Source organism: Megascapheus bottae, chromosome 4, assembly GCF_031878675.1.
Source record: "Megascapheus bottae isolate mThoBot1 chromosome 4, mThoBot2.hap1, whole genome shotgun sequence".
In the NCBI taxonomy this organism is placed as follows: domain Eukaryota; kingdom Metazoa; phylum Chordata; class Mammalia; order Rodentia; family Geomyidae; genus Megascapheus; species Megascapheus bottae.
This window is the reverse complement of record NC_143512.1, coordinates 28883927-28909465: the sequence shown is the minus strand read 5'-3', so window position 1 is coordinate 28909465 and position 25539 is coordinate 28883927. Positions and strand designations below refer to the sequence as shown.

General features: G+C 35.1%; 1 protein-coding gene and 1 non-coding gene across 9 annotated transcripts in view; one reads left to right on the top strand and one right to left on the bottom strand.

Moving 5' to 3' along the window:
• The window catches only part of Arb2a (ARB2 cotranscriptional regulator A), a 391209-nt gene that overhangs the window by 262054 nt on the left and 103616 nt on the right, over window positions 1-25539 (bottom strand). The window lies entirely within an intron of this gene.
• LOC150064218 (U6 spliceosomal RNA) lies at window positions 13010-13116 on the top strand. Its single transcript, XR_016535338.1, has one exon. It is a non-coding gene; the product is annotated as a U6 spliceosomal RNA (small nuclear RNA).

The window sequence follows — 25539 nt, the reverse complement described above, 5'->3', positions numbered from 1 at the left end:
TGGAAAACCAAGCAACCATGCACTTGATTGGCTTTATACCTTTACAAGGTAATACTGCCATCTTGTGGACTTAAAAATATTTCTAGTAGAGAACATCAAAGACAAGTTGCATTTTTCTAACTGCAGGCATAAATACATATTTTGGGTCTATGTGTTCATTTTCATTTGAGTACAATGCAGTGTTGGACAACTGGGCATGACAGATAATGAACAACTTGTTCTCTACTCAAACAAAGACTTGCTAGTCCTCATATAATCATCTACTGATGATCAAATTTCTTGGTTGGGGCAGAAAATCACAAAGGTGTGTGTGGTCTGGTGGGTCCCAGTACACGTTTAAATTTTCAGGAAAGAAAGATTCCAAATTTCACAGAAAGTTTCTATGGATTTATGGAAATTATGAACAAATACAAAAAGTAGTGATTTTCAAAGCAAAAAATACTCTATGAAGAACCAATCATCTAAGAACCACTAATACAGTCATGAGTATAGTTTTGAAGGCAAGTTACCTTAAAGAAGCTATCTTATTATTTAATTAACTTTCTACTCCTTCCCTCAAACTCTTAAATAATGTAAGTATAACAGATTTTCCAAATATCAGCTTTAAAAAAGAAGATGCTATGGATATCTGAAGAAGGGTAAACCTTCATACCAGAAAGACACACATCTATATTTAGTGCAGCACTGTTCCCAATACTCAGATGATGGCATTAACTGAGGTGCCTAACAACAGATGAATGGAAAAAGAAGATGATATATATCTCCATATATATATATATACATACATACATGTAAATATTACACATTCATAAAGAAAAAAATGAAATGTCATCTGTAGGAAAATGGATGTGACTGGAAAACATCATACTGAAACAAACTAAACTCAAAGACCACTTACACATAGAAGCTAGACCTAAAAAAGACATGTATTCATGGACATGTACACATGTATATATCTATATGTATAATTATTTACACAGATGAATGCAACACATAAGAGAATATTTAGGAGAAGATAGAGAAGTGAGAAGGGTAAAAGAGAAATCGAGGGTGAATAACTTTGAAAAGCATTTTAAAAGAATGAAAAAAGACAAAATTGTTTGCCTCTATGAAGATCAAATGATTTTGGGAAGAAGCCATGGGAGGGAAGGAGCAGTGATTTAGTTGACTGGCTGATGGAATATATTCTAAACACATTTAGAAACGTGACAATGAAGTTCTCTTCTGTATAACTAATGGAAACTTTTAAAAAAAAGGTGATATGGAAAAAAGATATTTTTACACCATATATAAAAATTGTGGTATGATTCCATGAAGAGGTATTCCAACGGGAAAAGTAAGTAAAGTAGAAAAATAAGAAAAATATCTTCCCATTTTCAAGTAATATTTGTTTGTAATACACAGTTCCTTAATTGTATTCTCATTATGTTGAGTGCTTCCAGAGATGGGAGGTTGTGCTTGGTGCTTTACTTAATGTGGTAGAGTTGAAGCTGAAGACTGACCTCTGGTTTGCAGATAAGAAGCCGTTCATCTTCCCAAATAAGGCTATATAAACTTGAAATAAGATAATGGAGAGCTACGGGCATAGCTCAAACAGTAAACCTCGAGCCTTGTAAGCCAAAGCCCTGAATTCAACCTTAGTACTGAAAATGACTACTACCACTACTGCTAGTCAAGTGGTAGGAAATTGTAAGACAAGCACTTGGGGATACTGAGGAGGACCTCAATTTCCAGGCCAGTTTGAGCTACATAACAAGATCCTGTCTCAAAAAAATAAAAACAAAAAAACTCAGCTGGGTGTGAGTTTGTGTTCCCTAAATTTGGAAGGCTGAAATAAGGTAATGACAAGTTCAGTGTCAATCTGGATTAAATAATAAAACTCTGACTCAAAAATCTAACAAATTCATTCTTGCAAAGTAAGAGCATTAAAGGTTAGCATACTTTTCTTCTATTATGGTGAACTGTGAGAATACACACACACACACATATGTATATATATGAAGAGGCAGAAGCAAACTATCAACCAGAAGAATTTTATCAGGACAATAACAGAGAAGCAGAAACTAAGAAATACTATTTAAATACATTTTGGCATTTAGATGTATGCCAAATGAAAAGCAAAGCTGCTATCTGAAGCATACATTTAAATTTAAAGAAAGTATGAAATCTATATTCATAATGTATTAAAAGAGTGATTAATACTAGACACTATGTTTTACCAAGTTAATAAACTTTTACTTCATTGCATAATGTCTTGGTTACTTTGAATTCTGTACATGAGATATCAAAGTGATTAGAGGCTTCTAACTGGTATATCTTCATGACTGAGTTGGCAACAGCAAAAAAAAGAATATCTCATAAAATGGTGTTTTCAGTGTAGTAGTAATTCCTCCTGGCCACATCCCCTCCAGCATCTGTTGTTATTAGTTTTCTGGATCCTGGCCATTCTAACTGGAGTGAGGTGGAATCATACAGTTGTTTTGATTTGCATTTCTTTTATGACCAGAGATGTTGAGAATTTCTTCATGTGTCTATAGGCCATTTTTGTTTCTTCTTCAGAGAAGACTCTCTTTAAGTCTTTGGCCCATCTTTTAATGGGATGGTTGTTACTATGGAGATCAGTTTTGGAGTGATTCAATTTTTTGAGCTGTTGATATATTTTAGATATGAGGCCTTTGTCTGTTGTATGGTTGGTGAAGATCTTCTCCCATTCTGTAGGCTTCCTAATTAGTTTTCTACCTATGTCCTTTGCCATACAAAAGCTCTGCAGTTTAATGGAGTCCCACTTATCCAGCCTTTCTCTGATATGTTGTGATTCTTGGTCCTTATTACGAAAGTTTCGACCTATGCCAAGGAGCTTTTAACATAAAGGGGTGTAGGATCTTGTCAAATGTCTTTTCTGCATCTATTGAGACAATCATGTGATTTTTGTCCCTGCTCCTGTTGATGGTGGGAGTGCAAACTTGTTCAACCACTATGAAAAGCAGTATGGCAGTTCCTCAAAAGACTAAACATAGAGCTCCCCTATGACCCAGCAATTCCACTACTTGGCATTTACCCAATCATCCAGAAACAAGGACATACTAAATCCACCATCACAACAATGTTCATTGCAGCACTATTTACCACAGGAAAGATATGGAACCAACCTAGATGTCACTCAGTTGATGAGTGGATCAACAAGATGTGGCATTTGTACACAATGGAATTCTATGCTGCTGTCAGAAAAAATGACATCGACCCATTTGTTAGGAAATGGAAAGACTTAGAAAAGATCATATTATGTGAAGTAAGGCAGACTCAAAGGAACTTAGGCTCAATGGTTTCCCTCATTTGTCATAATCAGTAGAAACCTTGGGCTCTACTAGCAGAGATTTGCAATAGAGCAAAACCTTGATACATAAGGCCATATAGTATGAAGCTAATTGAAAGGATCTTTAGGATATAGAAACATAAGCCATATAATGAATGATTGTTCTCCTTAATGTACTATGTTGTCTCTCATCTCTTTTGCTGTCCCTTGGTTATATCATATTGTTACAGTATCTCACTTTGTTACCTGATATATCGGATATATTTGTATTTGGTTATTTGAAATTGGATAGAGAACGGGAGAAAACAAGATGAGGGGTGGGGGTGGGGGGGAGGGAAATGGGGATCAAGACATATGAAAGGGTATCAATGTATGTGAATTAATGCACCTTCTATCTGGCAAATATCACATAACCTTTCTATTAAACAATAAAAATAAAAATAAAAAGATAGTATCAGGATGTTGGGGTAAACCAAAGTGAAGATATTTGTAACAGACATGGAAGTAGACAATTAAAGATGAATGTGTTCTTTCCCTTCTTCAACTATTTATTCGTTATTGGTCATAATAAAACCATGAACAAAACTTAGAAAACTTCAGGAGAGGGTGGGGGGAGCAAAAGTGGGACAAAAACATGAGCAACAGTGGGAGAAAAATGTTTAAGAAGTAATGTACCCACTACCTGATGAATGTAACTGTAACCCCTCTACATGTTCCCTTGACAATAAAATACAATAAAAAAGAAAATATTAAAAAAAAACTTTAAAAATTTCAAGAATGTAATCTGTTCTAGAGGAATAGTAGCAAGGACCAATATTAAATCTGTGTCTTTGAATTTTAATCTCCACTCTGTTCTCCAGTAATAACATTGTATGAAGTTGATGCAGTATAATATGGTTGAGATTATATCATTTTGATGCATTTCCTAAATAGTTGGGAAAAACGACTCAAATAATGAAGTTATCACAATGAACATACATATTAAGAAACAGAGGATTAACTAAAACTTTTCTTGGTACTTCATAATGACTCTTTTTCTACCAAATAAATAATAAATGTTTTGTTTAATTAATCTACCAACTATGATTATCATATGTATTATGTGATGATGAATAAAGAAAAAATATATTCTTGCTTCTTTCTTCAATGTAAAAAATGTGCTTTATTTTTGTCATAGCCTTCCCAGCTCAGAAATGTGGTTGCTTTTTAAGATGTTACCCTTTTGACATCCTCTCTGTATATTCTCTCTTCAACCACATTTATAGTTTTAACATAAAGACACATAGACAATCATTTCCTGATTTTACACCTTAGAATCATTCCTTCATTCCAAAATACATACAGAAAAACTCTTGCTTGGGTACCTGGTTTTTTCAAACCATCCAATCAACAATAAATTTATCATTGTATATACCACAATACAATTTCACCTCCCAAAAGTGATAATACTGATAACATCAGTGTTTTCTCAGTAACAACCTACTTGTAACACACACACACGGACTACAGAAAGTAGAAGTGAAAATTATATGTATACATATATTTCTTCCCTTTTACTCCTTTATATGTGTAAGCAAGTGGAATCATGGGGCCATGCTTTTCCATATGTAATTTATTTCTTCAAAAAACAAGCCAGGCAAAGATGGCTCAAGCTGGTAATCTCAGTAATTCAGAAAGCTGAGGTATCCCATTCAAACAGGAAAGTCCTGGAGATTCTTTTTTTTTTTTTTTTTTTTTGCGAGTCCTGGGCTTAAGCTCAGGGCCTGAGTACTATCCTTGGTCTTTCTCAAGGCTAGAGCTCTACCACTTGAGCCTCAGCACCACTTCCGGCTTTTTTCTATGTATGTGGTACCGATGAATCGAACCTGGGTCTTCGTGCATTCTAGGGAAGCACTCTACCACTGGGCCAAACTCCCAAACCCAGTCCTGGAGATTCTTATCTTCTGACAGCTAGAAGTGTATCTATGGTTTATAGAGTGGAGTGTTAGCCTTGAACAAAAACAAACAAACAAACAAAAACACAAAACCTCAGACTATTTCTGTGTTCAAGTCCCAAGACTAGCACAAGGAAGGAAGGAAGGAAGGGAAGGATGGAGGGAGGGAGGGAGAAAATGTTAATTAAGAACTTTTATTTAGAAATTTCTTGCTTTGGGCAGTGTTAAATAGTAGTACTGAGGAAAAAGCAGTACTGAGAACTGATTCTGTCAGATGTATGCCTTCAAAGATTTGCACTATCTTCTCTCAATGAGCTTGAGAGCTACTGTTATTATCATCTCTATTTTATAGATGAGAACCCTGAGGATTGGCAAGATTGATTTCTATGTAAGTGAAAAAGTACAATGGTCATCAGTTTTCTTCATGGAATAAGAAATATACACATTCATGAATATATGCACACATATAGCAGAAAATTAGAAAGCTATCTATCATATTATTTAATCAAGATTACTTCTGATATCTGGCATGCATTAGGGGTATTGTGAAGTTAGGTGTATGGTGATATGTCTATACATATATAGAGAGATCAAGAGAGTATACATACTATATCTATATAATCTGTTTACATATATGTATACATAGTGCTAAGGATTGAATCCAGTGCTCCAACATGTTATTAAGAAATTTATGATAACCTCCAAGTTATAGAAACAAGAGCTATATAAGGTATGACTGTTGTTCTTAATGTACTATGTTATTTCTCATCTTACCTTGTTATCTGATATATTGTATATATGTTTGTTTATTTGAAATAGAATAGGGAAGGGGGAAAACAAGATGAGGTGAGGAGGTGTGAGAGGGAAATGGGGACAAAAACATGAGAAGGGGTAGCAATGATTGTTAAGAAATGTACCTTCTATCTGATGAATAAACCCTTCTATTAATTACAATTAAAAAAAAGAGTTCTACAATTAAAGCCATACCCATAGATTTTCTTGCTTGTTGCTTCAAATAGGAATTTCAAGTCTTTTTTTTTGATTTTCAGCATTTCCAAGTAATTTTTTAAAAGAGAAGAAAAAAGTGCATGATTATATGTGCATACAAGTGCAGCCTTCAAATGAATTCCAAATGTTTGGGAAGTTATTTTTCAAAGTCTTGCAATAGAAATTTTTATGTGCAATATATATCCATAAGCAAATACACAATTTATGCAACAATGTAAGAAAATGGGAGAGTGACCAAGAATGGAATAGGGAATAAACAGAAAAAATAAGGAAGTTTTGAGTAATAAAGTCACATCATCCAATTTGTGTTTTCTTGGAAAGTTTAATCATTTGGGAACAGGTATGATTATTTGAAAGCATGTAAACTACATCAACTATTTGGTTACACTCTATATGAGGTAACCCTGATTTGTTCTACTTGGAGCTATGCAAAAAATAGGCATGTGCCTTCATAGATCATCAGAAACACTAACAAATCTTTGGAAGGGGGTAGGCAAGCAAGAAAAAGGGAAAGATGAAGGAGAAAATGACAAACAAACAGTTAAATTTAGACACAGTAGTAAATTCAGGATTTAATACTCAAGTTATAACAACCATATGCCACTGTTTCTTGTGGTCCCTTGAGAAATGATACTGGATAAGGATAACCAGACAAATGAATGCGAATCTTCTTAATGAAAACTGGGATATAGGTCATTTGGAACTTGCTTCACAAGAGAGAGAATGGTGGAGAGTGCCAGTCTGTAATGATTAAAACAGCTTTTAACACTCCCAGGGTTGGGAGTTCCTGCGAACCAATAATTGGCTTTATTTGCCAATATATATTACTAACAAATGTTTTCAAGATGACATAAGAAGGCATTGAGAAAGAAAGTCAAAAGAATCAAATGATGTGTAGTATACAACATGCAGGTAAAAAACAGATAGGAGTCGATCCCCCAAACATTACCAAGTGTTGAAGGAGTTAAGTGACCCTACCTAGAGGTTTTGGCCTGAGGACATGGAGGTAAAAGGGGAAAGAACAATGTATATAGTATACTGTGTGTGTGTGTGTGTGTGTGTGTGCAACACCATGAAAAGTGTGTGTGTGTGTGTGTGTGTGTGTGTGTGTGCAACACCATGAAAATACTATAGGCTTCTGAGAAGACCTCTGCTTTTTTTAGTCTACTCTTTCTCACTGAGAAATCACTTATCACACATGCATACAATCAACTCTATAGTTGGTGAGAGATCAAAATAAATGCAGATCCTAGATGATGCCAAATGTAAAATAGTTCTGAATCCTCCTCCTGAATGCCTACCACTAGATTATGCTGATCAATCATACTAGCAATAATAAGGAAATTTTTCAGAAGGTATACTTGTTAAAAGAAAGACTGCTTCAGGTACTTGCCCCATTGAAAGAAAGGTTTAGAGTACAAACTGCTATGTTTTATTGTATTTGAACCCTTTGCTTATAGAAGAACTACTTAGATATAATTAAGTCCTAGGAAGACATCTGGTATTTAGAAGAAACTTTATGTGAGATAGCAATTTGCTACTTCTCCTTAATTTGTCAAGTATACAAGGTATTGCATCAGTCTGAGATTATAAGGAACTATCTTAATGGCCCTGGAGGTGAGTAACATACAATTTTATTTAAAATATCCAAAATAAATCTGTAGTAAACAGCATATACTAGAGTCATTAGATTGGTTAAACAATAAGGACAACCCATTATTTCCCCAGTACCTATGTTCCTGCAAAATATGTTGACATTCCACGTGATACATTAAGATGGATTAGCTTACAGTGCCTGGGTTCAAGCAGCGAAAGGAAATTCCTAAGTCACATAGCTAATCTTTTTGAATATTGATGCTGGCTACTTCATTAAGAAAAAAAGTTTATTTAGCTCATTTTTGGGAACCTGAAAGCGTAAGACCAAATGCCCTGTCTGGCCTTCGGTGAGATGAAACCTAGCCCATGTCACAAAGTATGTATTTACAGAAGTAACTGAACAGGTGAACTTTAGAACAAATCTAGTACCTAAAAGAACTAAAACTCACAGAAGATAGTATTAACCCATTCATTAGGGTGGAGCCCAATCACCTCACTCTAGGCCTCCCACATTGCCACTGAGCCCCATGCTTCAGAATCAAGGGACATATGGAGGACAAACAAGCTCTAGTAGCTAGTTAATTGGTGTCTATGGCAAATGAAAGATGACCATAACATCTTTTATACTCTTTCCATCAAGATGACAGGTCTAGAACCTCCTTCTGTGAATGCTCTGATAGGATGACAAGAGCAATAATATGTCACTTTTAAGCACAACTCTGAAGAGAACCGGCCAGCAATTTCTTCATACTCCCTTACATGAAGAAATCAAATCAAATCTGACATGTGACTGCTATGCTATGTGATAGTAAAATATCATCACTACTTAAAGAGTAAGCTTTGTAACTATTACACAATATCATACTTAACAGTACTTCTGCTGGATAGTGGTGGCTCATACCTGTAATGCTAGCTACTCAGGAAGCTGAGGTATGGAAGGGGGCTGGTGGTTTGAAGTTTGAATACTGCCTGGAGAGGAAAGTCAGTAAGATTCTAATCTCCAGTTAACTACCAAAATGTCAAAGGTAGAACTGTGGCTCAAGTGGAGGAATATTAGTTTTGAACAAAAACAAAAAAAAATCAAGAGAAATGCCTAAGCCCTGAATTCAAGCCCTGGGACTAGCAGGTATATACACACACACACACACTCACTCACACACTTCTCAGAATAATGCCAGCAGAATGGAAAATCCCACAAAAGCAGGAATTTGTCTATTCATTCTCATTTCTTAGCAGAGCTTCAGTGATCTGCAACTCATCTTTCTCCTCTCTCTCCCCCAGCAGCCAAATGCTCAATGAGTATTTGTTAACTAATGAATAAACTAAAATGAATATAAGAAAAGGTCTTAATCTATCTCTTGCTAAAAGGAAACATGTATCTCTGTTGTAGTTAGCGAGAAAAAGAATATCAAATAAAAATTAAGCCCAAATCTTCTCTTTCACTGACAAATGTTTTTCAGTAGTAAACACCAGCTTTCCTAACAACTATCTTTACTTTCTTCCTTTCTGTTACACAATCATTGTGGTTATTTGAGTGGAAAATCCTAAATTCCTCAGTAATCATACCTTTAGGATATTGTTTAAAATCACAGCCATAAAAATATAAAATGTAATACACCGAAGACAATTTCTATTTGCCTGGCTATGCATGCATACTTCATGAACAGACAAGATTTTTCCTGCCTCAGATAGTAAATTTGCAATTCTTAGATAAATTTTAATGTTTTATACTCTAGTAATTATGTCTCACATTAACTTTCATAGTAAAGGAATTAGAATATTTTACTTATTCTCGTGTATTTACCTAGATATTTCATATAGCAAAATCTGCCACTGAAAACTTCACAGTGAAATGATGGTTCAATCCAGATGGGTGATGGCAGATGTGATAAAGTGCAAATGTGTGTGTCTTGAAAGCTAATTATTCAACAAAGAAGCCAATCCTATGGCACCATAGGTGGATCAAATGTGGATATTGTCATAGGATTTGAATAAAGTGACTTTTCTTTCTCCTCTCCTACTCTCCTTCCTCACTTAACAAGCATCTGGTACATGTGAATTTTCTTAGCCCATATAGGAGAAAGATGTACAGCAGAATAAATGTAGGTGAGGTGTACAGACAGCAGTAAGGTCAAGATGAGGTCAAGCTTAGCTCAAAGGAACTGCGCAGGACAACTTGAGCAAAAATAGAGCAAGAAAACAGAGGAGGTTCAACATCCTGGAATTTAGGTCATTGAAAGGAAAAGGCTCATCCTGAAAAAAAAAGAGTCTAGGATATACAAGAAAAGGATCTATTTCTTATACACACACACACACACACACACACACACACACACACACAGTATAAAGTTGTACAGAAAACTAAAAAGTAGTAGACAGCTGAGGCAGAAAGAGCCCAGAGAGAGAGATTACAAAACAAGTATGCCTCTATAGGATAGAGAATCTGCATTATTAAAACACCATTAATTCCAGTTGTGAAAATTTGGAAATAGATAACAAAGGGCTGGGCTCAAGAACAACATGTGAATTACAGACCATGATTTCATTAGGTTAGGGGATCACTTATCCCTCACTCAGTCTGCATATAAACTAACAATTATCTCTGCTTCTTCTGGCTCATTCTTCCTCACTGTGAAATGATCTCTGAATTGTAGTGTTACAGTGGCTCTCAATAGAAAGTCTTCTTTGGTCCTCCAAAAGAAGACTTAATATGGGATGCCTACAGACAGACTCCTCTCATTATTCCACATATTATGTATTAGTTTAAAAGATAATACATCCAATATAAGGTATTAAAATATAAAGGAAAGATGCATCTTAGAGTTGACAAAACAGTGATTTGACAACATAGTATATGACTACAACATATATGTATAAATATATACATTTGGTATATATCTATGTATATTTATGCATAAAACTGTGTGTAAATGGAAGGCGATAAAATGGTAAGGAGAGAAAGAGAGGAAGAAAGGAATTCAAACTACAAATAGTCAACAATGACTTACTCAAATAAGGGTGTACGTATAAAAATGATTAAATTATCTGCAGAGTATTTCACCAGTTTCATTCTAAAACTGACAATGTCAGTTCCTTCATTTTGTCTTATTATATATTAATAAAGCACGAAAAAGAAAGAAGCAAAGAAAAGCCAATCAGAAATACACACTTAAGCTAAGAAAACATGGTATCTATTGAGAAGTAGCACCCTGTTCTACAACTGTGGAAGAAATGTGGAGGTTGGTCTTCTGCATCATTGTAATGGTATTCATCCAAAATATAAAATGGAAAATATGAAATCATTGTTTAAGGGCAAAAGAACAGAGTCAGTTTTAGAGTTTATTTTTTTGTTATTTTATAGAAATGTCATTAGTGTGAATTAAGTGTTCTTAATGAATAATCTGAATGTCCATCATATCTACACTAATATAAATTCAAATTTATCCATACGGAAATATAAATGAGATTTAGATGATCATTCCCATTTGTGCCTACTTTCTTTAAAATATGACGGCCTAAGAATTGTCCCAGTAACAAGATATTGGATCTTACATCATTTTTGTGTAAAATACTTCTCAGCAAAGCATAATGTACATAGTAAGTAAAATACTCATACGAACACAAAGCATGTGGTTTCTGTAATTCTTGCTGCTCAGGGGGCTGAGATCTGAGAATCTCAAAGCCCATTTGGGCAAGAAAGTCTGTGAGAATGTTATTTCCAATTAACCAGATGAAAAACTAAAGCCATAAATGGAGGTATGGCTCAAGAGGTAGAGTTCTAGCATTGGGCACAAAAGCTCAGGGCCAGTACCCTGGCCAGCTCACATATACGCACATGCGTACCTCACCGCCTCGACCCCCCACAAACTGCTTTGTTAAGTGTCAACTCCTTTTTTTTTTTGCATTTTTTATTGTAATTAGTAAAAGGGTTACATGATATTTGCCAGATAGAAGGTGCATTAATTCACGTACATTGATACCCTTTCACATGTCTTGGTACCCATTTCCCTCCCCCCACCCAACCCCCCACCCATCTAAGTGTCAACTCCTTTGTACAACTACTTAAAAAATTAAAGAATCCATGTTAAATCTTTATGTTGTGCCACTGGCACATTAATAAAAGACACACAGGAAAAAAAACTACACAGAAATCATTTATAAATGGTGTAAATTTGACTGGGAAGTTTTTTATTATGAAAAAATTTCAGAAAAAATATTGATGGAGAATATGGAAAAAATAACAAGACGTGCTAGCGTATATTAGGGATCAAATAATATTCTTGTAGCTTTCTTAAACATAATGCTATATAAATATGAAGTTTTTATATTTCTCAATGTAACAGTCACCTGGTAATTTGTCCAGTCTATCTAGCTAGCCTACGTAATTAGCTAGTCTAGATAATATAGATTGATAAGTCTCTTTCTAATAGTAGTCAAATTTAAAAAGTTGAAAGCTTTTGGTTGTAATGAATGCCCACAGTCAAATAATTATCTGCCATTAAACACATTTACAGAATAAACTTTCTAATCATTCCACAACTTGTAAACACTTTAAAATAATTCTTTTCTTTTTCTATCAATGCATTTTCATTTTTACTAGAACTAATTACCTTTAAATAAATGATTCAGAGATGTCAAAAATGACTCTTAGGGAATGTTTCAGAGGTCCCAGTTTCCTGCATTATAGCCTAGAACATCTGCTTAGCAATCTGGCAAGTAATCTGGAGCCAAAACAGTACATCTCATATATGGTAGTTGTATTTGACCTCAAAAATGTGACAGCTGGCTATTTGCCTATAACCTTTACACTGTAAAAATCTAAAATTCTGAAATGCAAGAGAGACTAATAAAATCAAGTGTGACAATGCCAGAAACATGGTGTCTATAAGGAATGTACATTGTTTTAGAAAAATAAAATTGTTTGCTTTTTTTTTCGTATTTTTTATTGTAATTAAGAGAAGGGTTACATGATATTTGCCAGATAGGAGGTGCTTTTTTATGTCAAAGAAATATAATACATTTTTCAAAGAAGTTTAATTCTATTCAAGATGGCAATCAGCAATTCTATGTCACTTAACATATACCATTTTTCTTTTCTTTTTTTTTTTTTTTGGCCAGTCCTGGGCCTGAGCACTGGGCTTGTGCTTTCTCAAGACTAGTGCTCACTTCAGCAGCACATAAACTAAAACTGGAATGATACAGAGAAGATTAGCATGGTCCATGCACCAAGATGACATGCAAATTCGTGAAGTGTTCCATATTTTTATTTGTATAATGATATACTATATACACTTATTAGTTTATTTGAAATAAGGAAGGGAAGAGGGAAAACAAGATGACCGGAAAAAGGAGGAGATGAAGAGATGAAGGGGAACAAAAACATGAGAAGAGGTAGCAAGTTTCAAAAAATAATGTACCCATCACCTGATGAATGTAACTGTAACTCCTCTATACATTATCCTGACAATAAAATACAATAATAATTTTTAAAAAGGCTAGAGCTCTACCACTTGAGCTACAGCACCACTTCCAGCTTTTTCTATGTATATCCTACCAAGGAATTGAACCCGTCTTTGTGCATGCTAGGCAACCAAAAGCAACCACTCTACCATTAGGCCAAACTCCTAGCCACCAACATACACTTTCTTTTCTCTTTCTCTCTCTCTCTCTCTCTCTCTCTCTCTCTCTCTCTCTCTCTCTCTCTCTCTCTCTCTCATCTTTTATCAATGTATAGACACCAACCGGCTCAACCTGATTTTCACTCATCAGCAGGGTTGTGATATATTCACATGACCATACAGGAAATAATTCTCTGGTCAATACAATCTAGATTCAAATTAAATTTTGGATTTTACATATTAGTACATATTATTATATAGTTTGGAAGGCTTTGATGTGGTATTTGTAGATATGCAGAGAATCTAATTTCATCGTATCAATACCCTCTTATCACTGTTCCTTGTCCACTCCCTCAAATAAGGCAGACTTACGCAAGTATGTTGTGATCATCATGTTTTTAGTAAGCAACATTAAATTCAGAAGTCTCAAACTTATTAATAAATTACTGTCTCTGGGATCATGCTTGACCAGGATAGGATCAGATATATGTGTGTGTGTGTGTGTGTGTGTGTGTGTGTGTGTACCCTACAAGATCTCTCACTGTAAAAGGGATTTGCAATTTCCTACTGTGTATACTTTCACTCAATTCAAAATGATTTCAAATAGGCAGACAAAAGGTATATTTATGAGAGCCTGTACTAAGTAGTTAGAATATGGACAATGGAAATAACTAGTAGTAAAAGAAACTCAAAGTTGAACTTAATATAACAAAGTTGATAGTGTCATAACTCTCCATCAAACGAATAAACAGCACTCTCTGTAATACAATGCTGACCTCGAAGACTGACACTGTTTAAGGACAAGTTTTCAGACCCTGATTTCAAGCTCCTAGACTGGTAAAATGAAACAAAACCAAAAATAAAACCTGACATGGGATCACTTTCATATGCATCTTTAAAATTTACATGGGAACAGATATACCACTCTTACTGAAACAAGCATATATTTTTAAAATGAATTATGTTTTAAAAGAATATTAAGAAATGCTTAACAGGCAGAGTTTAGAATGAAGGTATTCAGACAGAATCCCTGAGATTGCTAGTAAGGAGCAAGAGAAAAGCAGAGGCCATATAAGAGTACCAGCTAAACTGGTTCTGGTGGCTCATGCCTATAATCCTAGCTAGTCAGGAGGCTGAGATCTGAGGATCAAGATTCAAAGCCAGCCCAAGCACAAAAGAACCTGAGACTCTGATCTCCAATTAACCTCTAGAAAATGGAATGTGGAGCTTGGCTGAAGGGAGCTGAAGAGCTCAGGGACAGTGCCCAGGCCAAGTTCAAGCCCCATGAAAAAGAATACCAGTTAAGTTCAAGGAATGGTTACTATTTAAAGAACTTAATACAAACAGAAGAGAAAAGTAAATTCTTTGTGATACCTAAAAGTGGGCTTTGATTATATCTTTGTAGTTGTATCTCAAATGCAGCCAACCCAGTAATACCTAATTCTTACACACATTTTTTAATTCAGTCAATATTTTTAGTGGACTTTTTATAATATTATATATGTGTAGAAAAGTACATAGTAAGTTTACAGCTTAGTATCTTTTTGTAAGCAAATATATCTGTGGACCATCAATCACATTTTTGTAAAAAATTTTATTATAAAGGTGATATACAGAGGAGTTACAGTTACATAGGTCAGGTAATGAGTACATTTATTTTTAAACAGTGTCACTTCTTCCCTCCTTTTACCCATTCCTCTCTCCCCACAAATCCCTTTCCCCACAAGTTATACAGTTTATTTTCAACCTGGTATCTGACATCACTGCTGAATTAGTTCACCCTTTGTCTCACTGTGTCTGTGCTTTCACTACCTCTCCCCGAATCAGAGAAACTTACATACAAGACAAAGCTACAGAAATAAAAATCAATGACAAAAGAGGAAAAACAAACAAAAAAAACAACAAAAAGTAAAATGAAAATGTCTTGATTCTACTCCTTGGAGTTCAATTTTGATAATCATTTTGTATGATCATTTACATATACATATTGAGCCCTTGTGTTCCTCTCCTAAGAACATCTTTCTTTGGTCTCACTGTGTGAATGTTTAGAATCCAGTTAAATCATGACCAAGTGTAATTTTTTGTTTTTTCTTATCTTGGGTTTACTTGGAAATTTATAGGCATATTCTAATCATTATAAATGAGGGAAACCAGCAACCTATGTTTCTTTGGGTTTGGCTTACTTTAATATAATTTTTTTCAAATCTTTTAATTTCTTTATGAATGGGGTAATGTATAAATACACGCACACACACACCCAATTCCATTATGTATATATATATATATATATCACATTTTCTTGATCCATTCCTTCACTGAGGGACATCTGGGTTGATTCCATATCTTAGCTAAGGTAAAATATACTGCAATAAACATGGTTGTGCTGGCAGCCTGGTTTGTGGTCAAATAGATACATTCCTATGAGTGGGATAGCTGGGTCATAGGGAAGCTCTATGTCTAGTGTTTTGATGAACCTCCATATTGCTTTCCAGATTGGATGAATAAGTATTACATTCCCACCAACAGTGTAGTAGCATTCACTTTTGGCCATATACCCATCAGCATCTTTTTTAGTTAGCTTTCTTGATAATACCCATTCTAACTGAGGTAAGATGGAACATTTAGCAATCACATTTTAAACAATACTCTTAGAAGCTACCATCATAAAAGTATAAACTCTACCTTAATTTCTAAGACAACAAATTAGTCTGCACTTGAACTTCATATAAATGAAATCAATCTGTACTTTTTATGAATGGTTGCTTTACTCGACAAATTTGAGAGATTCAGATATCTTGCTACATGTAGTTCTAAGTTTATTCGTTTTTTACTGCTGTAAAATTTTCTATTAACATAGAATTCATAAATTAAGAAGTAGATCTAAAATAATTTAGAATAATGATTAAATAATCAGTGAGATATCTTCAATTTTAGCTATGTGAATAGCATGACAATGCATGTACTTGGTAAAAACAATGATGTACAAGAACTATCTTATACAGGGTGAAAGAATATAAATTCAGTAAGTTTTTGAGTCAACTCCTAAACAAAACCATTATTCACAATGTAACTAGACTACTTTACAAAACAAATATATTTAAAACAAACTTTATACCCATCATTTTCTAGTCATCTTACTATTATCTATGCTATTGTATCAATGGAAATATTACATAAGGGGAAAGACTATGCGTCTCTTCCTATCTTGTTCAATGATAGCACATGTTGAAATCAGTCACATTGGAAGTATTTGTGTTGTAGAAATTTGACAACCATTACAAACCAAAGATTTAATCTCTAAACTTTCTAAACTTAAGAATGGGACTGGAGGGCCAGATGTGATGAGACACATCAACTACTCCAAAGGTAAAAATGAGGAAATCTCCACTTAAGGCCCACCTAAATAAAAAGTAGACTTGATCTCAACAACAAACCTGGAATAGTGGCTTGCCTCTATAATCTCAGTTGTGTAGTAGGCATATATAGGAGATTTGCACTCTAAGGTTGACCCTGGGCAAACCAAAAGATCCTACTTGAAACTTAACTAAAGCAAAGCCAAAACAAAACAAAAAAAAGCTAGTGAATATGGCCATATAGAATGAGACGAAGTAAAATGAACTCCAGAATATGGAAACAAGAGATTCATCATACATGTTCGAGAAGTGAAGTCAACAATACATTTTTGCTGGGAGCCAGTAACTCACACCTGTAATCCTAGTGACTCAGGAAGCTGAGATCTGAGGATTGTGGCTCAAAGCTAGCCTAGGCAAAATAAAAAAGCCCTATGATACTTATCACCAAAAAACTACTCAGAAAAAGCTGGAGGTGACTCAAGAAGTAGAACGCTAGCCTTGAGTAATGAGAGGCTTAGAGAGAGTAGCAGGCGCTGAGTTCAAGCCCCAAGACTGGCAAAAACAAAACAAAACAAACCCCCAAACCTTTGTTGCTCTACATTAAATACAGTAATGTTCACAAATCACAACTGATAATCCACTGATTGGCTACGGATATAATTATGTGAAAAATCAAGAGAGGCCTTTTATGAGAATAAATTAGTGACATAAAATTTATTATTATTTGGAAATGGAAATGTGTGCCACAGGTGTTTTTGTTTTAGGAGATAATTCTTTTTTTCTAAGTGATTAAGGTTAATTATATTTCCATCATAATATGTCAGTGTTCTCAGTGATACAGAGTCTCTTTATATAATCTGTATAACTAGTTCTCTAACATGGCTTAATGATGTTGTCCAAGCCAAATGCTGCTGACTCATACAATCCTAGTTACTCTGAGGATCATAGTTTGAAAGCAGCCCAGGAAGAAAAGTCTATAAGACTTTTTATCTCCAATTAAACCCCTACCAAAAAGATGGAAGTAGAGCTGTGGCTCAATTGGTAGAGCAGTTGGACAAAAGGGCTCAGGGACAATGCCTGGGTCCTGAGTTCAAACTTCAGGAACACACACACACACACACACACACACACACACACACACACACACACGTGTGTATGCAAAGATGCTGTCCAATTGCACTATTTATGTGAAATTAACGTCTAGATATTAAAAAAAACACAGACAACTAAGTACATAGCAGCGCTGTGCTACGGTCTTTAACGTAGTGTTTCTCAATTATTGTGGCTCGCAGAGAATACTGAGCATGTGTAGAAATATACTGGTTGTTACAAATCAAGGGTTGCAACCAGCTTTCAATAGACAAAGTCTAAGGATGCAGCTCAACATCCTAAAATACAAGGCAAACAATTACTGATCAGAATGTCAACAATACAAAAGGTCAGAGACTCTGTCTAACCTGAAGTTCAGAGACCCTGTCTAGCCATTTTCTTTTAACTATATATTCTAGATTTAAGAAATAAAAAGAAGCAAAAATTGCACAGCAATCACTATTCATGAACCACACTGAACTTGATCTATGATGCAATATATGTTCCAATCCTGTGTACAGAGTCTTCATAATTCATAAAAGCACCAATTAGTTATCTAAACTACATATTGAAACCAGAACATTTTACATCTCAAGAGATACTCATATTGCTCATATGCAAAAAACCAAAGATGGTAGAATCTGAACTGAAATATTTAAGGTTTATTGATCTTACTCCCTGTCCCCACACTAGGATTCAGACATTAGGATAATATCTGAAAGTACTGACATTAGGATAATCTCACAAAAGATAAAGAATAAAGGAGGAAGTGTCAGTGAAGTCAGGGCTATTTCACTAGTTTTCAATAGAGTATAAGGTTATTTTGATAGAAATTATTTGCCATCTCTCTTTTTTTTTTTTTTTGGATCAAGGTTTGCACTCTATCACACCCGAACTTCTGGATTTTTCTTTTCTTTTCTTTTCTTTTTTTTTTGCCAGTCCTGGGCTTGAGCTCAGGGTCTGAGTGCTGTCCTTGGACTTTCTCAAGGCTGGAGCTCTACCCCTTGAGCCTCAGTACCACTTCCAGCTTTTTTTTGTCTATGTGGTACCGAGGAGTTGAACCCGGGTCTTCATGCATGCTAGGCAAGCACTCTACCACTAGGCCAAACTCCCGGCCTATTTGCCATTTCTTAAATTGTACTTGTGTTAAGTAATTTCAATATATTTAACATGCTTTAATCTGATATAATAGCATATTTGAAAATAGCAATATATCATTAAACTGGAAAATTGTTCTAGCAAGAAGAAAGCAAGATCAATTCCTAAACATTTCAATTTTTTCTAAGTGAAACTGTCTCTGTTTTAATATATCTAAATATTTTGTCTCTTCAAAAATATTTTGCACATTCTAAATTAGTTCCATAAGAAGTTTTTTGTTTTGTTTTTTTGCCAGTCCTGGTACTTGAACTCGGGACCTCAACACTGTCCTTGAGCTAGAGTTCTACCACTTGAGCCACGGTGCCACTTCCGGCTTTTTCTATGTATGTAGTACTGAGGAATCAAATCTGGGTCTTCATGCATGCCAGGCGAGCATTCTACTACTAGGCCAAACTTCCAGCCCCCATAAAAAGTGTTAAGAATTTTTTTTTTAATTCTCTACCTACAAGACAAAAAGACAAGAAAACAAAACCAGCAACAATGAAAAAAAAAAAACCTCTCATTTCAATATCCTGGATTTCATTCTCTTAAATATCTGTCTTAGGGAGGGTGAGGAGGGGGCACAGACATTCTGGGTCAAAGAGCTAATAGTGGTACGCAACTGATACTATTTTTAAAATGATCTATACAACTTCATTGTGAGGACATGAGGGAAAAATTGAGAGAGAGTAAGAGAAGGGATGATCTTGTTCAAAAAGAAATATATGCTTTAACTAACTCATATAATGGTAACCCCTCTGTACATCATTTATAATAACAATAAAAATGTATGAGAAGAAAATAATCTTAGGCAAAGACTATGGTGTCATAAGAAAAAAATAATTAAATGAACATATGTTATTCTCCAAAAAAATCTGACCATAATTCTGAGTAATATTTTTTCAATGTCCAAAACAGCAAATAAATCTCATTTGACAACAATCAAAATAGTACACATGTTGTACAAGACTACTTACTGTGAATTATGACTGCCTTATACTGCATTCTGTAAAAGAAAGATGGATACTCCTGGAACATAATTATATACTTCACTTCTTTTAATTCCTTTTAATGGCTTATTATTCCTTAATGCCTTGTTTTCAACAGGGAAATGCCAATTTGGGTGGAGTACATTTTAAAAAGCCTAGCATTGACTTTTTTTTATCATATCTGCAGAGAACAAAAATCACCAGTTGTTTTTGTTTGTTTTAATTCCAAATGTGTCATCAGAAAAGACTTACCCACTCAAAAAAACCGAGCATAAAGTCAATATAGGCATACTGAATTTAAATTGGTGGTGATTAAATTAAGTACTGGTATAGGTGTAATGGATCATTCTTCCCATCCTCTGTTCAACAGAATTTCTTCAATTTCTTTTACATGTAAGTTACTACAGTACTTACTATTCAGTAAGGTCAGTTTTTACCTACTAGTTATCTTTTACTATTTAAAATTTGCAGCATCAGACACTAGCATGAATAAGATTAAAGATTTTGGAGGGCCGGGAGTTTGGCCTCATGATAAGAGTGCTTGCCTAGCATTCTATTCCTCAGTACTACATATATAGAAAAAAGCCAGAAATAGTGATGTGGCTCAAGTGGAAGAGTTCTAGACTCTAGAAAGCCCAGGACTGGTAAAAAAAAAAAAAAAAAAAAAAAAAGATTTTGGATATGTTGAAGCTTCACAACTCAAATCAAGGTTGGTAATTTCCCCTAAAGGTTAGATTAAAAATAAATTCATTTCATTTTCAAGAATCATGTCTCCTTCTCTAAGCAACATAGGAGATAACAAAGCCTGAATAATTTTATGAATATGCAGCCTTAGGAAAATTATCAGCATGTTGCTCCATTATGCAATTTGTTTTCTAGCATATGAATGAGTAAGGCTGTCCTAAATAAGAAAATATTCTGGGGCTGGGAGTGTAGCCTAGTGGTATAGTGCTCATCTAGCATGCACAAAGCCCTGGGTTTGATTCCTCAGTAGCACATAAACAGAAAAAGCTGGAAGTTGCCAGGTATTCCTGGCTCATGCCTGTAAGTCTAGTTACTCAGGAGGCTTAGATCTGGAGGTTCAAAGCCAGCCTGGGCACTAATGAACATGACACTCTTATCTCCAATTAACCACTAGAAAAGCAGAAATGGTACTGTGGCTCAAGGGGTAAGGCAGTAGTAGCCTTGAGTTCCCAGGCCCAGAGTACAAGCCCATGACCGACACAAAGAGACAGAGAGACAGAGAGAGAGAGGGACAGAAGGGGGAGGGGGGGAGGGAAAGGAAAAGGGAAAGGGGAAGGAAAAGGAAAATTGCTTCTATAATATGTTGCAACAAAATGTTTAATCACATGATTCACTTGAAGTGTGAAAATAAAATTTCTATTAGGAAAACTCAAATAACTCAGCCTCCTCTCTAGATCAATGAACTAATTTAATGTCATAAGGTTACATAAACATTGTACCTGATTTTCATTTCAAGATTATAATTTCAGGTTTTATGACACCAAAATAATCAGTGGAAGAGCCTTGAGAAACCACTGGTTCAGTATTTCAAGTTGTTTATATAGCATTGACTACGTCAACATATACTGCCTTTAAGACACTTACTCATGGCTGTATATTTGTTAGCGTATTGTTGTTTCCTATATATCCCCTCCTTTTGTTTCTCTACAGTGAACACTATAAGTGGGCTTGGATCACTGATAATAAAAAGAAAACACTGTTTATTAATTTTAGATAAGTTATCCATCACTAGAGAGATACTTAAAGAACAGAAAGTTTGAATTTCACTTATTGCCACAGGCACAAGGGTAAGAGCAACTAGACAAATGCATTGGTGGAGGTTGGGGAGGAGAAGGGAGTAAAGAGAGTCCCTGCAGCTACAGATGACCTCCTGCCCACCTCCTACATCAGGCTTTGAGGGAGGAGTTTATTCACTTGCAGGGAAAAGACAGTGAAAGTTTGCTCTGATAGAAGTATTTAACTTACTTAAGTTTTTGATCACAAGCTACACTGTCCTCAAGAGTAGTATATTTTCAAACCATTACAATATCAAATATGTATGTCTAAACAGTTCAATGAAAGACAATGCAAAATAAGTTGTATAAAATTATTCCTAGAATCTGCTTCTTGGATAAAGGTAGTCAAATATTTTTAGTTGTACTTTATTGTTGGGGTAATGAATAGAGGGGTTACAGTTACATTCATAGGTAGTGGGTAGATTACTTCTTGAACACTAATACTGCTTTCCATGTTTCTCTCAGATTTGTCCTCCCTCCACCTCAAATAGTTTAAAGAAATCAATTGTATGAGATCAGTTTATTAAAATTATGAAGTATATATGTATATAATTCTCAAAATTATAGAATTAGCATAGAATAAGTACTTATTTCTTACAGAATTGACAAAATTTTCAAATATTTTTAAAAATTAATACTTAAATAATTTGGAATGTTAACATTTAGAGATCTTTAAAGGCATGTATGTTTATATATATCAAGAATATCTTAAACAAATCTATTTTAATAACAAATTTAAACTTATTAGTGAGCTATAAACATCTTATGTTAGGTAATGATAACATACACAGATATAAAACTTTGTATGACTCCTCTATGACGCAGCATTCCCACTCCTTGACATTTACCCAAATGTCCAGAAACAAGGTCATACTAAAGCTACTAGCACAATGATGTTCATTGCAGCATTATTTACAATAGTTAAGAACCAATCCAGATAGAACAAGAAGATGTGGCACTTATACACAATGGAATTCTATGCTGCCATCAGAAAGAATGACATTGCCCCATTCATAAGGAAACAGAAAGACGTGAGGGAAAAAAAAAAAATCAAACGAAGTGATGTAAGCCAGACCCAAAGGAAAAAAGGCTTCATGGTTTCCCTCATTTGTCATAATCAGTACACATCTAGGATTCTCCTAACAGAGAATCACAATAGCTCAAAAGCTATGTGCATATGGCTATATGGCATGAGGCTAAGCAAAATGAACTCTAGGATATAGAAACAAGAGGGTTTTTGTTTGTTTGTTTGTTTGTCTTACCAGTCCTGGGCTTGAGCTCAGGGCCTGAGCCCTGTCCTTGGACTTTCTCAAGGCTAGAGTTCTGCCACTTGAGCCTCAGCACCACTTCCAGCTTTTTTCTATGTATGTGGTACCGAGGAATCAAACCCAGGTCTTCGTGCATGCCAGGCTAGCACTCTATCACTAGGCCAAACTCCCAGCCTGAAACAAGATGTTTATCTTTGTGATTGTTCTTAATATATTATGTGACATTATTTCTTTTCTCTTTTTTCCCAGTTAATCTCATATAGTTACTGTATCTGATTTTATACTTATTATATATTTATTTGTTTATTTGAAATAGGAAAATGAAAGGGAAAAACAAGATGATTGGGAGAGAGTGGAGGAGGGAAACTGGGAGAAAACCATGGGAAGGGGTATCAATGTTCAAGAAGTAAGGTACCCACTACCTGATGAATGTACCTGTAACCCCTCTATAACTTACCCCAACAATAATATACAAAAACAAAAAACAAAAAAACTTTTGTTTTTTAAATTGTGTCCTTCTTCTCCAAGGAAGAAATAAGAATGGACAATAGATACATATGAAAAAATGCTCAACATCCCTGGCCTCAAAAAAAAGTGCATCGCTACATTCATAAGGAAATGGAAACACTTGGAAAAAAAAATCATATTAAGTGAAATAAACTAGACCCAAAGAAACATAGGTTCCATGGTTTCCCTCATTTGTAATAATTAGTATATGTTTAGGATTTTCCTAGCAGAAGATCATGGTAGCTAAAAGGCTATGTGCATATGGCCATATAGGATGATGCTAAGTGCAATTAACTCCAGGATATGGAAACAAGAGATTTATCTTTGTGGTTGTTCTTTTTAATATACTGTGTAAAGTTACTTTAAGTCTTCCCCCCTTATGTTTTATCCTCTGTTGACACTGTATCTGACTTTGGTACATGGTGCATTGTATATACATTCATTCATTTTCATTAGAGAAGAAAAGGAAAAAAAACCCAAAATGATGAGACAATGGACAAAGGGTGAACCAATATAACAGTGATATTCATAAGACCATTGATGGAAATGAACTTTATAACATGGGAGGGGAAGAGAGAAGGAAAGTGGGAGAAAAACATGGAAAGGGGTGTCAATGTTCAGGAAATAATGCACTAACAATCTTACGACTGTAACTGTACCCCTCTATATATATCCTGACAATAAAACTTTAAAAATACAGAACATTTTTCCTATCAGAAATTCTGGATGCCTATTGTAGAATTTCTTCTTATGCTTGTCAAATAGTTTATTTTTCTCTTTTATCCCTGTAGGTTAGGTAGAGAAAATAATGGTAGACAATAGTTGCTTCAAAATTCAGCACTTTGGTTACAAGTGAAATTGACCATATCTTAATAAATGTGGTCCTCCATTCTCAAAAGAAAAAGACAGCCAGGCATGGTGGCTCACGCCTGTAATCCTAGCTACTCAAGAGGCTGAGATCTCAAGAGTGAATTTCAAAAGCCAGCCCAGAGTCTTCTCTGAAGAAGAAACAAAAATGGCCTATAGACACATGAAGAAATGCTCAACATCTCTGGTCATAAAAGAAATGCAAATCAAAACAACTCTAAGATTCCACCTCACTCCAGTTAGAATGGCCAGGATCAGGAAAACGAATGACAACAGATGCTGGAGCGGATGTGGCCAGGAGGGATCACTACTACACTGTTGGTGGGAGTGCAAACTCATTCAACCACTATGGAAAGCAGTGTGGCAGTGCCTCAAAAGGCTAAACATAGAACTCCCCTATGACCCAGCAATTCCACTACTTGGCATTTACCCAACCACCCAGAAACAAGGACATACTAAACCCACTAGCACAACAATGTTCATTGCAGCACTATTCACCATAGCAAAGATATGGAACCAACCTAGATGTCCCTCAGTTGATGAGTGGATCAACAAGTTGTGGTACTTATACACAATGGAATTCTATGCTGCTGTCAGACAGAATGACATCGCCCCATTTGTTAGGAAATGGAAAGACTTAGAAAAAATCATATTAAGTGAAGTAAGCCAGACTCAAAGGAACTTAGGCTCAACGGTTTCCCTCATTTGTCATAATCAGTAGAAACCTTGGGCTCTACTAGCAGAGATTTGCAATAGAGCAAAATCTTGATACATAAGGCCATATAATGTGAAGCTAATTGAAAGGACCTCCAGGATATTGAAACAAAAGCCATATACTGAATGATTGTTGTCCTTAATGTACTATGTTATCTCTCATCTCCTTTGCTGTCCCTTGGTTATCTCATATTGGTATAGTATCTCACTTTGTTATCTGATATATTGAATTTATTTGTATTTGGATATTGGAAATTTGATAGGGAAGGGGGGAAAACCAAGATGGGTTGGGGATGTGGGGGGGGGAGGGAAATGGGTACCAAGACATGTGAAAGGGTATCAATGTA